The sequence below is a fragment of the Lichenostomus cassidix genome, chromosome 12, assembly GCF_008360975.1.
Source record: "Lichenostomus cassidix isolate B80296 chromosome 12, HeHo_3.0, whole genome shotgun sequence".
NCBI classification, from domain to species: Eukaryota; Metazoa; Chordata; class Aves; order Passeriformes; family Meliphagidae; genus Lichenostomus; species Lichenostomus cassidix.
Window position 1 is genome coordinate 16,766,704 of NC_139493.1, and position 10,857 is coordinate 16,777,560.

The 10,857-nt window shown below is 39.1% G+C and overlaps 1 protein-coding gene across 1 annotated transcript in view; it reads right to left on the reverse strand.

Annotated features, from left to right (window-relative positions):
• CENPP (centromere protein P) overlaps positions 1-10,857 on the reverse strand; it is a 111,815-nt gene that overhangs the window by 5,334 nt on the left and 95,624 nt on the right. The window lies entirely within an intron of this gene.

Genomic DNA, 10,857 nt, shown 5'->3' on the forward strand with positions numbered 1-10,857 from the left:
GCAAAACTGGTAAGGGAGATGCCAGATAAAAGCAGATAAATTTGCTTCTGTCCCACTTAGCAAGAAAACACATGACTGCTCCCAGCTGGAACAACAGCTCCCTTTTACTGCTAATTCTGAACTTGTTGCTCTGGAAGAAGGACATACATAAAGAGTTATGCTACCACGAGCCCCTCTACAGGGACGAGCAATTTCTAAATTTACCCAGGAGGCTCCATTTAGGCTCTGATTCAGGTGATTTCACTGTATTGTTTGCTCAGCTAAGGCCACGTTATCACCTGCTGAAATCACATGTGATGGGAGCACCAAGACCTTAAACCCCAACATTGACGTAACACCAGCAATTTTTGAAATGAATTTCGCTAAAGCAATAAAAGCATATTTAGAAAGTTTCTCATTTTGTGCAACTATAGGAACTATAACCAAGAAGAGATAATAATGCACTTTCACCCTTCAACTAAATTACACCACATAGAAACACTGTATTTTCAGAATGGATTTATGAAGCTTCACCACTCATAATTAAGTCTCAGAATAAATACAGCTCCCATCTTTGCATCTTGAGGGAAAGTTCCTCAAGCAAACCAGTCCTGCTACTGATCCCTGTGATGCCAATCACGCAAACCTCTGGCGCCAGCGGAACAAAGGACAAGAAGAGTGCAAGGAAAAAGTGGTTTTGTCTAAAATGACAAAGTGGTTTTGTCCACGTGGCAGTCACAGCCCACCCCCCATGCTCAGTCAGGCTCAGTCCTCTGCTTTTAAAATTAAAATCACAAGTGACACAACCAGCACACAGGTTTCACTTTTTAGAAGAGGAATAAAGAATTTTGGGAGCAGATTTGAGGGCCTATGATAAAAGTCTGACAATGGCAAGTAGTGACAGGACAACAGGGAATGGCTTCCCACTGACAGTTGGGATATTGGGAAGGAATTGTTCCTGTGAGGGTGAGGAGGCCCTGGCACAGGGTGCCCAGAGAAGCTGTGGCTGCCCCTGGATCCCTGGAAGTGTCCCAGGCCAGGTTGGATGGGGTTTAGAGGATAGTGGAATGAGAGGATCTTTAAGGTCCTTTCCAACTCCAGTCATTCTATAAATAACAGTTTGAATGCCACCCTGGACAGGGGAAACCTTTGCAAACATTTACCAAAATCTCTCCCAAGCTCAGGGCAGGCCTGGGCTCCTTCCTGCAGCACAGGCACAGCTGGTTGGTTACTTGGATAAAAAGTGCTCTGCATCCACCTGGTTTCAGACTTGCACGTTTTATCAGCCCGGATCTGGAATTAACTCGAGTCATTGATCAATCTTGCAACTGCCTCTTGTAGGTAAGTCAATGCTCTGCACAAACATCTGAAACCATGGACCAACAGTCCTTAATCCAGTGGCCTTTGCTCATTGCCAGTGAAATCCCTTTGCTTTGTTCTTTCTTTCCTTTTCTCTTCATTTGATTACAGCTTCGCTCTTTTGGCCCCTGCTCTATTTCCATTGCCGCTTATTTTCCTCCTTCCATTTTTCCATAACATTATTATTTTTTGTGCTTGACTCAACCAGGAGTCTACATGATTCAGTTTGTCACTATGCTCACAATGTGACCAATAATTTTCCATAATTTTTGTATTTTCCTAATTGGATCTAAGCTGTAGGTCTACAGAAGAGCCAACCCAGCATTACCAAGGCCCAAGTACACAAAATACCGTGTCTCATTTCCTTTCAATATCACTTTGTCATATGGTAACCATGTGTTTATCTGCAACTTAATTACAGCAAACTGGGAATAAATTAAAATACATACTGGAGGTCTGTTTTTGTCAGGAAAAATAGAATTAAATGAACATGAAACCTCAGAAAAAACAGGAAGGGGTTGATCATAAACAGGGAACACAAACACAAAGGTTGCAGATGCCTTTCCTTTTCTTTTTTCTTGCTGGGCAAGAGACAGGTCTTCTCTCCAGTATTGCTCTTTAAAATTGTTGAGGCAAAAGATCTCCACTAGCTTATGAACATTTTAAACCCCACATTTTTCTAGCTTAAAATTCTTGGGCTCATTTACCATTTTATTCAACTTTTAAAATACACTGTCTTAACACTAAGCTGGCTGCAGAACCACCCCCTGGCACGGGGACAGGCAAAGCTCAAGCCCAGGGCATGGAGATGGTTGGGATTTTGTGGGAGAGCACTGACACTGCTCCTGGACATCTATTTTGGTGGAAATTCCCAGAAAACCAGCAGAGCTCAGCAGTTGTGTTCTTCCTCCACAAGTTTCCTGATAAACTAGTTTTCATTCTGTTGTATTTTGAGCCCCCTGCCCTCCCCTCTGCAGCTAAGTATAATTAAATATTTCTTGATGATAAACTTAACATACGGTACTGTGTGGAAGTCAGCAGAGATGTCTAATTTAGCAAGAGATACTGAGCAGCCAAGGACAATACAGAGATGAAAAATTATGGAAGGAAAAAAGATGTCATATTGCAGAGCAGCATGAAGTATCAACAATGTGGGAAGAAATAATTGTGAGCCAATTTTTCAGTAATCTGAAGGAAGTAGACTTCAGGAAAGGCATTTTTAGTACAGAAATTATGCCAAGTTTATGTTTTCTTCCATTACAACAGAAGCAAGATACCTAATAGATCTTTTTTTTCTGTATAGAAATTGCTGCAAGATTCTCTCTAAGCCTTTTTGATGTCTTAATAAAAGGGTCCAGAACTGCATAAAGTAACTGGAATTGGAAATACCACAGAAAAGTTGATCATCAAATGTGGCCCAACTCGCTTTTGCACAGTTTACATTATCAAGCTCATCCAGACAGCACAATTTAAACATCATCTAAATAAAAGCATCTGAATTTAGTCAATAACTTGGCTCTGAAGCTGTGTTAGTTTCTTTCCCAAGTAGGCAGATTAATTTAAAAAATAAACCATGGGACACGAAGAACACCTAGTTAATCTAAATTAGCTCCAGGTTAGACATTCACTTTTTCAAAAGTGTGATTAAATTAAGTTTTTAGACAAGATACTCAGCTCATATTCATCATTTACTGATGTGGCTATTTTATCTTTCCTCAAAGGTCTGAAGAGTTATTTGCTTCTATGTGGGCAAATTTATCTTACGTGGACATCTGTGTGCACAGACCCACCTGGAATATCCAAAATACCAGTTTGCATTTCTCACCAAGAGCTATAAATTGATTAAGAGGTCAATCTCTTATTACTTAGAGATAAGTAATAGCACAGCACAGAGGGGTTTGGCCAAAAATCTGTCAAATCTGCCCATGCTGTCCCCTTGGTATCCCAAGGAGCAGCTGCACCCTGACCTTCACTGCACAGCAGTCACAAAGGGGGAACCTGTGCTGGCAGAACAACCCCAAAACCTCCTGGGGGACTTGCACTCGAAATACAGCTGTGCTCCAGTTTTAGTTCCACCCAGATTTGATATCAGTGGATGAATGTCCACAGCACAACTCCTGCTGAATCTGTACAATAATAGCCACTTATCCAGCCTTCATAAGGACCAGATTTTTCATTAAACATACACAGGTATGTACAAATGCATCCTCCTATAAATCAGTGCTCCTTTTCACAAATATCACTGCAGTATTTCTATTATTCTTCCTGAGCATTTCAGAAAGGTTTAACACCTGCATTAGGTAAAAAGAGAAGCTGTATCGATAGATCTACATTTTCTATCAAACATATGCTGTAGATACACTGAAGTCTTTCCCACAAGACATCCATCCTCTTTTAATGGTTCTACAAAGCATTACATTTTGGACAGACTCCACAGAAATTTGCCACCCAGTAACTTTCATTTGTCTGGTTATTTACAATTATCAGCTGCTTATGTGAAAATAAATATTAACATGCAATGCTGAAGTGCCTGTTGCTATCAACAAGAGCAGGAACAGGTCCAGCTGAAAAGCCCTTGAAAGCTTTAAACCCACTGAATTCTTTTCCTGTAATACCCAAATACAGTTCTTTAGATCTGGCTGTCAACAACATGACATTTCAGACTTCTAAACACATTCTTAGCACAAACAAGAGTGACACGGGAAATATTCTTGAGAAGACCCAAACATCTGCAAGAAGAGATTTACCAATTTATAATTATTGTGCATGTGAGGGTGTAAAGTTCTCAATCCACTGATAAATAATAGGCTTGCAAAATCGATCAACTATCCTCAAACTTTGATCTACTCAATGACTTCCATAAGAAAGCTGCAAAACCTCCCAAAAAACAAAACAAAAGCAAAAATAAGGAGCACTGGAAACCTGTAACACTATTCAGTGTGCAAACTGTTCTATACTTTTGACCAAATCTCTCACAACAAATTGGATTTTGACTCACATATCTGTGTACTGGCAACTAGGAAAGAATCTAGGGCAGTGAGGAGAATTCTTTAGTGCATCCAGGAGAAAAAAATCACAGGGAGCTGCCAGGCAAAAACATATCCTTATGCTCCATCTTATTTGGTTTATAAAGGCCAAAGCTGCACTGCCCAGGAATGTTGTGTGATGCGTGTGGATAAATATTTGTTTCATTGCTTAGGTACTGCAACAACACAAAGAGTGCTGACAATACCAACAGCAGCTGCCAGTGCAATTCATCCACTTTCAATGCAAACTTGAAGCATTTCATAATTTGAATTTTAATTGCTGGCCTGGCAGAAACCTTTGAAAACTGTTAGTAATATGTTTTGTTCTGGTAGAAGTCCAGTTGAAAGGAAGTAGTTAATACTGAAACTTTCTCTTTTTCCTTCAGTTTCCCAAGCAGTGTGTTTAGTTCTCTTGTGTTTTTAACGCTCTAAGGAAGTAAAGTGACCCAAACATTCCTGTGTGCAAACCTGGTGAATGTTTAAAGTTTTCCTTGTGTACTAACCATGAGATTTGTCTTAACCCCACAACATAAAGGTGTGGAATAATGCCTACTGCAGCCTGGATTCTGGAGCACTAGCCTTTCCCAGCCTTTCATACAGATGGACTTGGGGAAGGAGCCCTGAATCCTCCCGAGAAAAATAGTTCAAAAGGAAATTAAAGCAACAGACAAAAGGAAGATTTCCATTCCCAGAATTTAAACATGGAGTTATCCCCAGCTGGTATAAAAAGATGAGGCTGTAACATTCAGGCTGAGTCTCACAGCAGGAGCTATAAGGTATATACAGACAATCCCATGGAAAAATCCAAGAAGAAAGGCAAAGCACCATAATGTTATTTAAAATGGAGTCCTGGATTACTTCAGTATTCATTTTTCCACTGTACAAAGACCTCTGGATGACTCTTTGCAAACACACCGGGCACTAACATCGAAGGCCTCCAGCATATTCTTCACCTTTTGCTTTTCCTATTTTTCCCCCCTCTCTGTTTTGGACTCAGCTCCTGCATTAGCAGTTCTTGCAGCTGCCCCTGCCAGTGCAGAAGTAGCACTGTCTAGACTATGCACATATTTGTGCCTCTTAAAACCTCTTAAAATAATTCCAGTTGTAGCTCTGCAGCTCTTAGGCCTCCAAAATCGCATTTCTCATCTCTAGCATATCCCTATGAATTCAGAATTATTGTCTAACAGTTCAATCCTTATTAACTCACAGAATCTTTCCTGCTGATTCCCATGAGACAAAAATATCATAACACTCAGTTACCAAAGTACTTGCTATGAATGGATCTTATAAAATGTCCCAACTCGGGAAAAAAAATCCATTTAATCCGCCTTGGACAATTCATATAATAGAAGTAAAGGTCATGAAATACAGAAAAAATAGCAAATAAACATGGAATAATAGAATATCCTGAGTTGGAAGGGACAGAAATCATTGAGTCCAACTCCTGAAGGATTAGATATCAAAGTCTGTGCAAGCATTCACACAGGGACAGTCCAAGAGGGAAGCTGGGATTGTCCAGCACAAAGGCTGTGTTGACAAGACAGGAATTACATGGGAACACATCTCTCTCCCCAGCACCAAACTTCTCCTTGTCTTGTATCATGAAAACAAAACTCAGTGTTTCAGAAATAACTCTACTCGTTCTCCAGTCATTTGATGATTCCTCCAGTTCCCAAAGGAAAGGGAACACACAGGATTTAATGTGAAGAACAGAGAGAAATCATAATAAAAATGTAAATTGGCAAAGTCTGTCCTAGCTCTGGGAAAAACCCAAACACCACCAGTGTTCTCCTTCAACAAGACATGTTTATAAACCATACACAGAGCCATCCAGAAAAACATAACCTGTTAAAACAGAGGTCTTTTTTTTTGTTTTTAACATTTCCCTCCTGGAAATGACACAGGGAGGAGTATCAGGAGATACACAGCTCCTGTTCTTTGGAGTTGCCCAGGTTTGGCCACAAATGCTAGGCAGATCATAAAGCAAATATAATTAATCACTTTCAACTTGTACTCAATTCTGAATTTTGCACACTGTGGAATGATAAACCTCTAGAAATGTGCTAATAAAAATATCAATATGATATTAAAAGTTAAATTTAAAAATTAGATATCTGTACATACACACATCTATCCTGCCATTTTCCCCCTTTCAACTCTCACTGATAGTTGCAGAACTGCTGTACAAATAACTTTTGCCATTGTCCACTATTTCACCCAAACAAACCATTTGACGCTACTGTTTGTAATGGGAAAAACATGAATCAACAGGCAAAGACAACTAGTTTTTAGATTTAGAAGGAAACCACAGGCAAACTTTGCTATTGTCCTCACAGTGTCTTCTTGTCCCAGCTGCCAACAAATCCTTCGTTTTGACTAAAATGCTTCAAAATATTTGTGTCCTCGGTTTGCATCTCCTTCCTGAGACAGTCTCTCAGTGGAGAAGCATCCTGTTACTAATTCCTGCTTAATATTAAAAGCAATGGGAAAACATCTGAGCCCACAAACAACAGGGATATAAGCAGCAGGTCACAAGAACCCAATCCACGTCTCTCTGGTGACATCTCAAACCACCAGTTTGATCTGTAAGATCAAGTTCAATTTTCACATGTCACTTCTGATACAGTCTGAGATGGCAATAGTGCACAAGAGAAGCTTATAAAAAGATGTATTCACTTTTTAGAGAAGTACAGAGTGTTTTATGGGGAAATGGAAAGTGCAACCAAGCATGACCAAGCAAATGGAAACCAGATGAAAAGGCAAACAAATAGAAAAAGACCATTAGGATAATTACATACTCTTATTTTCTCTATTTATTATATTTAAAATACAGACTTTCCTATATTTAACTTGTTCAGTATTTCCTGTATTTAAATTATATATTTCTAGATATAATTATTTAAAACACAGAATTTTCCGTATGTTCATTATAGCCCAATCTTTACTTAAGAGAAATACTGTCCCTTTGCTCTGGTGTGATGTAGCTGCCCTTTGAAGAAATGGAACTGTGTTTAAGAAGCAATGACAGGACATCAATGAAAGCCTACTTATGGCTCATGCTAGAAGGTTAAGAACTGCTGAAAACCACAATTATTTCAGAAAAAAGTTGGAAACCTCCAAGCTCTGTTGATGAGTAACAATGCTCAATACTGGCACAGGAGGAAAACCAAGCCCCAAGCCGAGCTCGCTGCGCTATTTCAGACACACAGAAGATGTGCTGAGTTGTTGAGATGAGTATTTTGGAAAAACACGAGTCAGCAAATAGCCAAAACAGAACTGCCCAATATACAGGGAAGTGTCACCATTTGAACCCCAAAACAGAAATGATATTATTTGATAGAAAGGTAGGAGGACAGGCAAACTCTTCCATTTTTCCTTACAAGGTTTAGAGCTGTATTTATTCAAGGTAGGTGGGCACTTGCTTTGGAACACCGTAGGGAAAAGCTCTAGCTAATGATACAATAAAAATTCAACTAAATTTCTTCACCAGTGCACATTGAGGCAATATATGAAGGCTTGAATTGCAGGTAGCTCCGAAGAAAGCGACAAATTACTTCCATCTGTCTGGTCATTGGCATTTTAGATACAATGTGAGAAAAACACCACGCAAACAAAAACTGATGCTGTGGGATTGAACAGAAACCTAACCAAGAGGCACGGATTTGTGGCAATAATTACTGTCCTCAAAAAGTTAGTACTAATGAATATTAACATTATATTCTGTTCACTGCAGTAAAGAACTGGAATTAGGATGAAGTTGAAAATGAAGCTTTTTATAATGTAAATGGATCCCAACTACACACACCTCATATTGCAATTTTAGGCTTTTTCCCACCTAAAGATCTACCCCATGCTTTTTGCAATGTAGTGTTAATATTTTTAAATATGTGCAGAAAATCTGTGTTTAAGATCTCAAGGTTTACCACAATATTTTGTCTTTTCCTATATTTTTTTCTGCAAGAATATCCGTGACCACTGATTACAGAAGGAATGCAGTAACTGGTACAGGTTTCAGAAATGCAGTGTACTGCCAATCCCAAATTCCCCATCTTATGTTTTGTGCTGACTTTAACGGTTATAAATTCTTTTTTCCCTATTGCTACTTTTTTCCAACTATAAACTTGTGTGTTTGATTTAAAAAAAACTAAACCACATGAGTAATTTCAGATCTTAGGATTCCATCTTTGTCTCTGATCAAAACCAACCAGCAACTGCACAGATTCATCATGACAACTAAGAGTAAAGCAATTTTAAAAAGTCATTCTGTTCTTATATTCCATTGGAAGGTTAAAAAACCTCTGCTACAATTTTCAGTATTGTCTCTTTTCCTTCCAGTTCCTGAATAAAGCAGAAATAGCCTTACATTCCTGAACATGGATGTGTTTTTTGACTCATTGAAATAATATTTTGATGAGTGTTTTAATTAAGTAACAGATCCAACTTCAACATAGTCCTTCTGTAAATAACAAAGCAAGCCAGGAGGCATAAGTAATATATCTATTAATGATATAATGTGAGAGAAAGCTATTAAAAATAAGGATGACTGTGGAACATTTAAAGCTATAGAAAGTACTCTTGGTGCCAGGTGAGACATGATAATAGAGGATAAAGTACAGAGATTTGGGGTTCCCCCATTCCCAACAAGGAAATTGATATTTTGCAAGCATATAAAGTTATAAAAGGTCTGCATGTGGCTACTGCTCTCCTGTGGCACCACGAGGGAGAGATCACAAAGAGTTTCAAGACAGATAAGAATGGAAAAATCCTGTATGTGCAGGTAGGCACTGCCCTGCTGTGCCCCTAACCAGTCTGTAACACGAAAAGGCAGACTATTTCAGAATTAAAAAGAGAGGATGGGTAGTAGCATTTTTCCTTTGATGCTCAAGGAAAAAATGATAGGACAACCATATTGTAATTATTAAATTAAGGTTTAAAGTCTGCAAAACTGAGTCAGCAGGGAAGATATAAATCTTGGCAGGCTGCATATTTTGAAATGACTGAGAAAAGAACTTGTGAGGGTGAAAGGGGAGGAAAGACAACGAAGGAATAGAAGGTAAAGCAAATAATGAGATCTGAGCAGCCAAGAGAAGTTGACTCTGTCCTTGCTGCCTTTCAGAACCAACAGAACAAAGCCCTGCTCTGGATTTAGCCTTGGCCTGCTCCAAGCAGCAGGTTGGACTTGCTGACCTGCACAGCCTCCTGAGCACACTCACAATGAAAGGTCAGGAGGGAATTCCAGCAATCCTGCATGTTACCAGTGGCTGACTAAAGTAAACACATTATCTCCTGTACTGTGATAAGCCAGGCTATACCTGCCATTACATTGGCTCAGTGAAGGCTATCCTTCTCTTGACCTGTTTTTGTCTGACCATTATGCACATAGAAGATCCCATTTTAAAATGTATGATACAGAACTGAGTTTCATTGTCCCTGTGTGCTGTGATCATAAACAGTTACTTCAACTCTTTCCATACACTGAACTCTTTATACTTTCTGTACTTCTTAAGTTAGCCGAATTTTTATTTTTAATATATCCTCATCATATTTCTTCAGCCTCCTGGCTTTCTTCCATGACAAAAGTATTACACTGCAGGCACCTTGAAGGTGTTTGAGAAACAGAAGTTATTCCTCCTGTTTCAGCATTCTCTATGCATTTAAGTGGCCTTAAAGACAGAAGTTGAAAATCTATAAGCACTTTTCAGCACCACAGATTCTATTAACTTATATGTTAATTTTACCTCCTCTGAGGTTTACAACAGGCGCATAGTAGTGAATGTTTTTCCTCCCTACAGAAAGAAGCAAGATTGATAAAAAGGAAAACAACAACAGTATTATTGTACACTGACTAATACTTGTTGTCAAAGGAAAAGAGAAGAATCCATGCCAGAGGCTCCAGGCTTCCACAGCCATTTCTCACATCCTATGGCGCTTGCTCAAGACACAAACCACCTGTGGCAGTTTGCCCTAAGATAAAAAATCATAAAAAGTTATTCTAGTTATTAGTCACTGCTGTTTACACTCTGCCTCTTCTCTCCTCAAAGGAGACAACTGCACATTAAGGCATCTTAACAGACCATAACATTCCCCTTGCACAACTCATTCCAAGGACTGGCCATGGGATGGACAGGCATAACACGGCTCGCAGATGAAGCAGAGATTGGCAACTTGCTCTGCTCTTGGATGAACTATTCCCATAAACACAGAAAACACTGGATCCCTGAGGACAAGGCAGTGTTTGCACTCACACAGAAACCACCTGAACTTGTATGTCTGAAATCATTTGCCATCCTAGTCTGAACTTTTAGCAGAATATACAGCATTGTTTCTTTAGTTATTATGACAGGCAGGTTTACGTGGAAGATTTTAATGTAAATAACAATAATAAAGCCAACATCTAATTATTAATCTTGCTCAAATTTAAATCTTACTGAAAGGCAGCAGATGATGTCCATCTCAGACACATTTTTTTTCCAATTAAAACCCCCAAACCCTC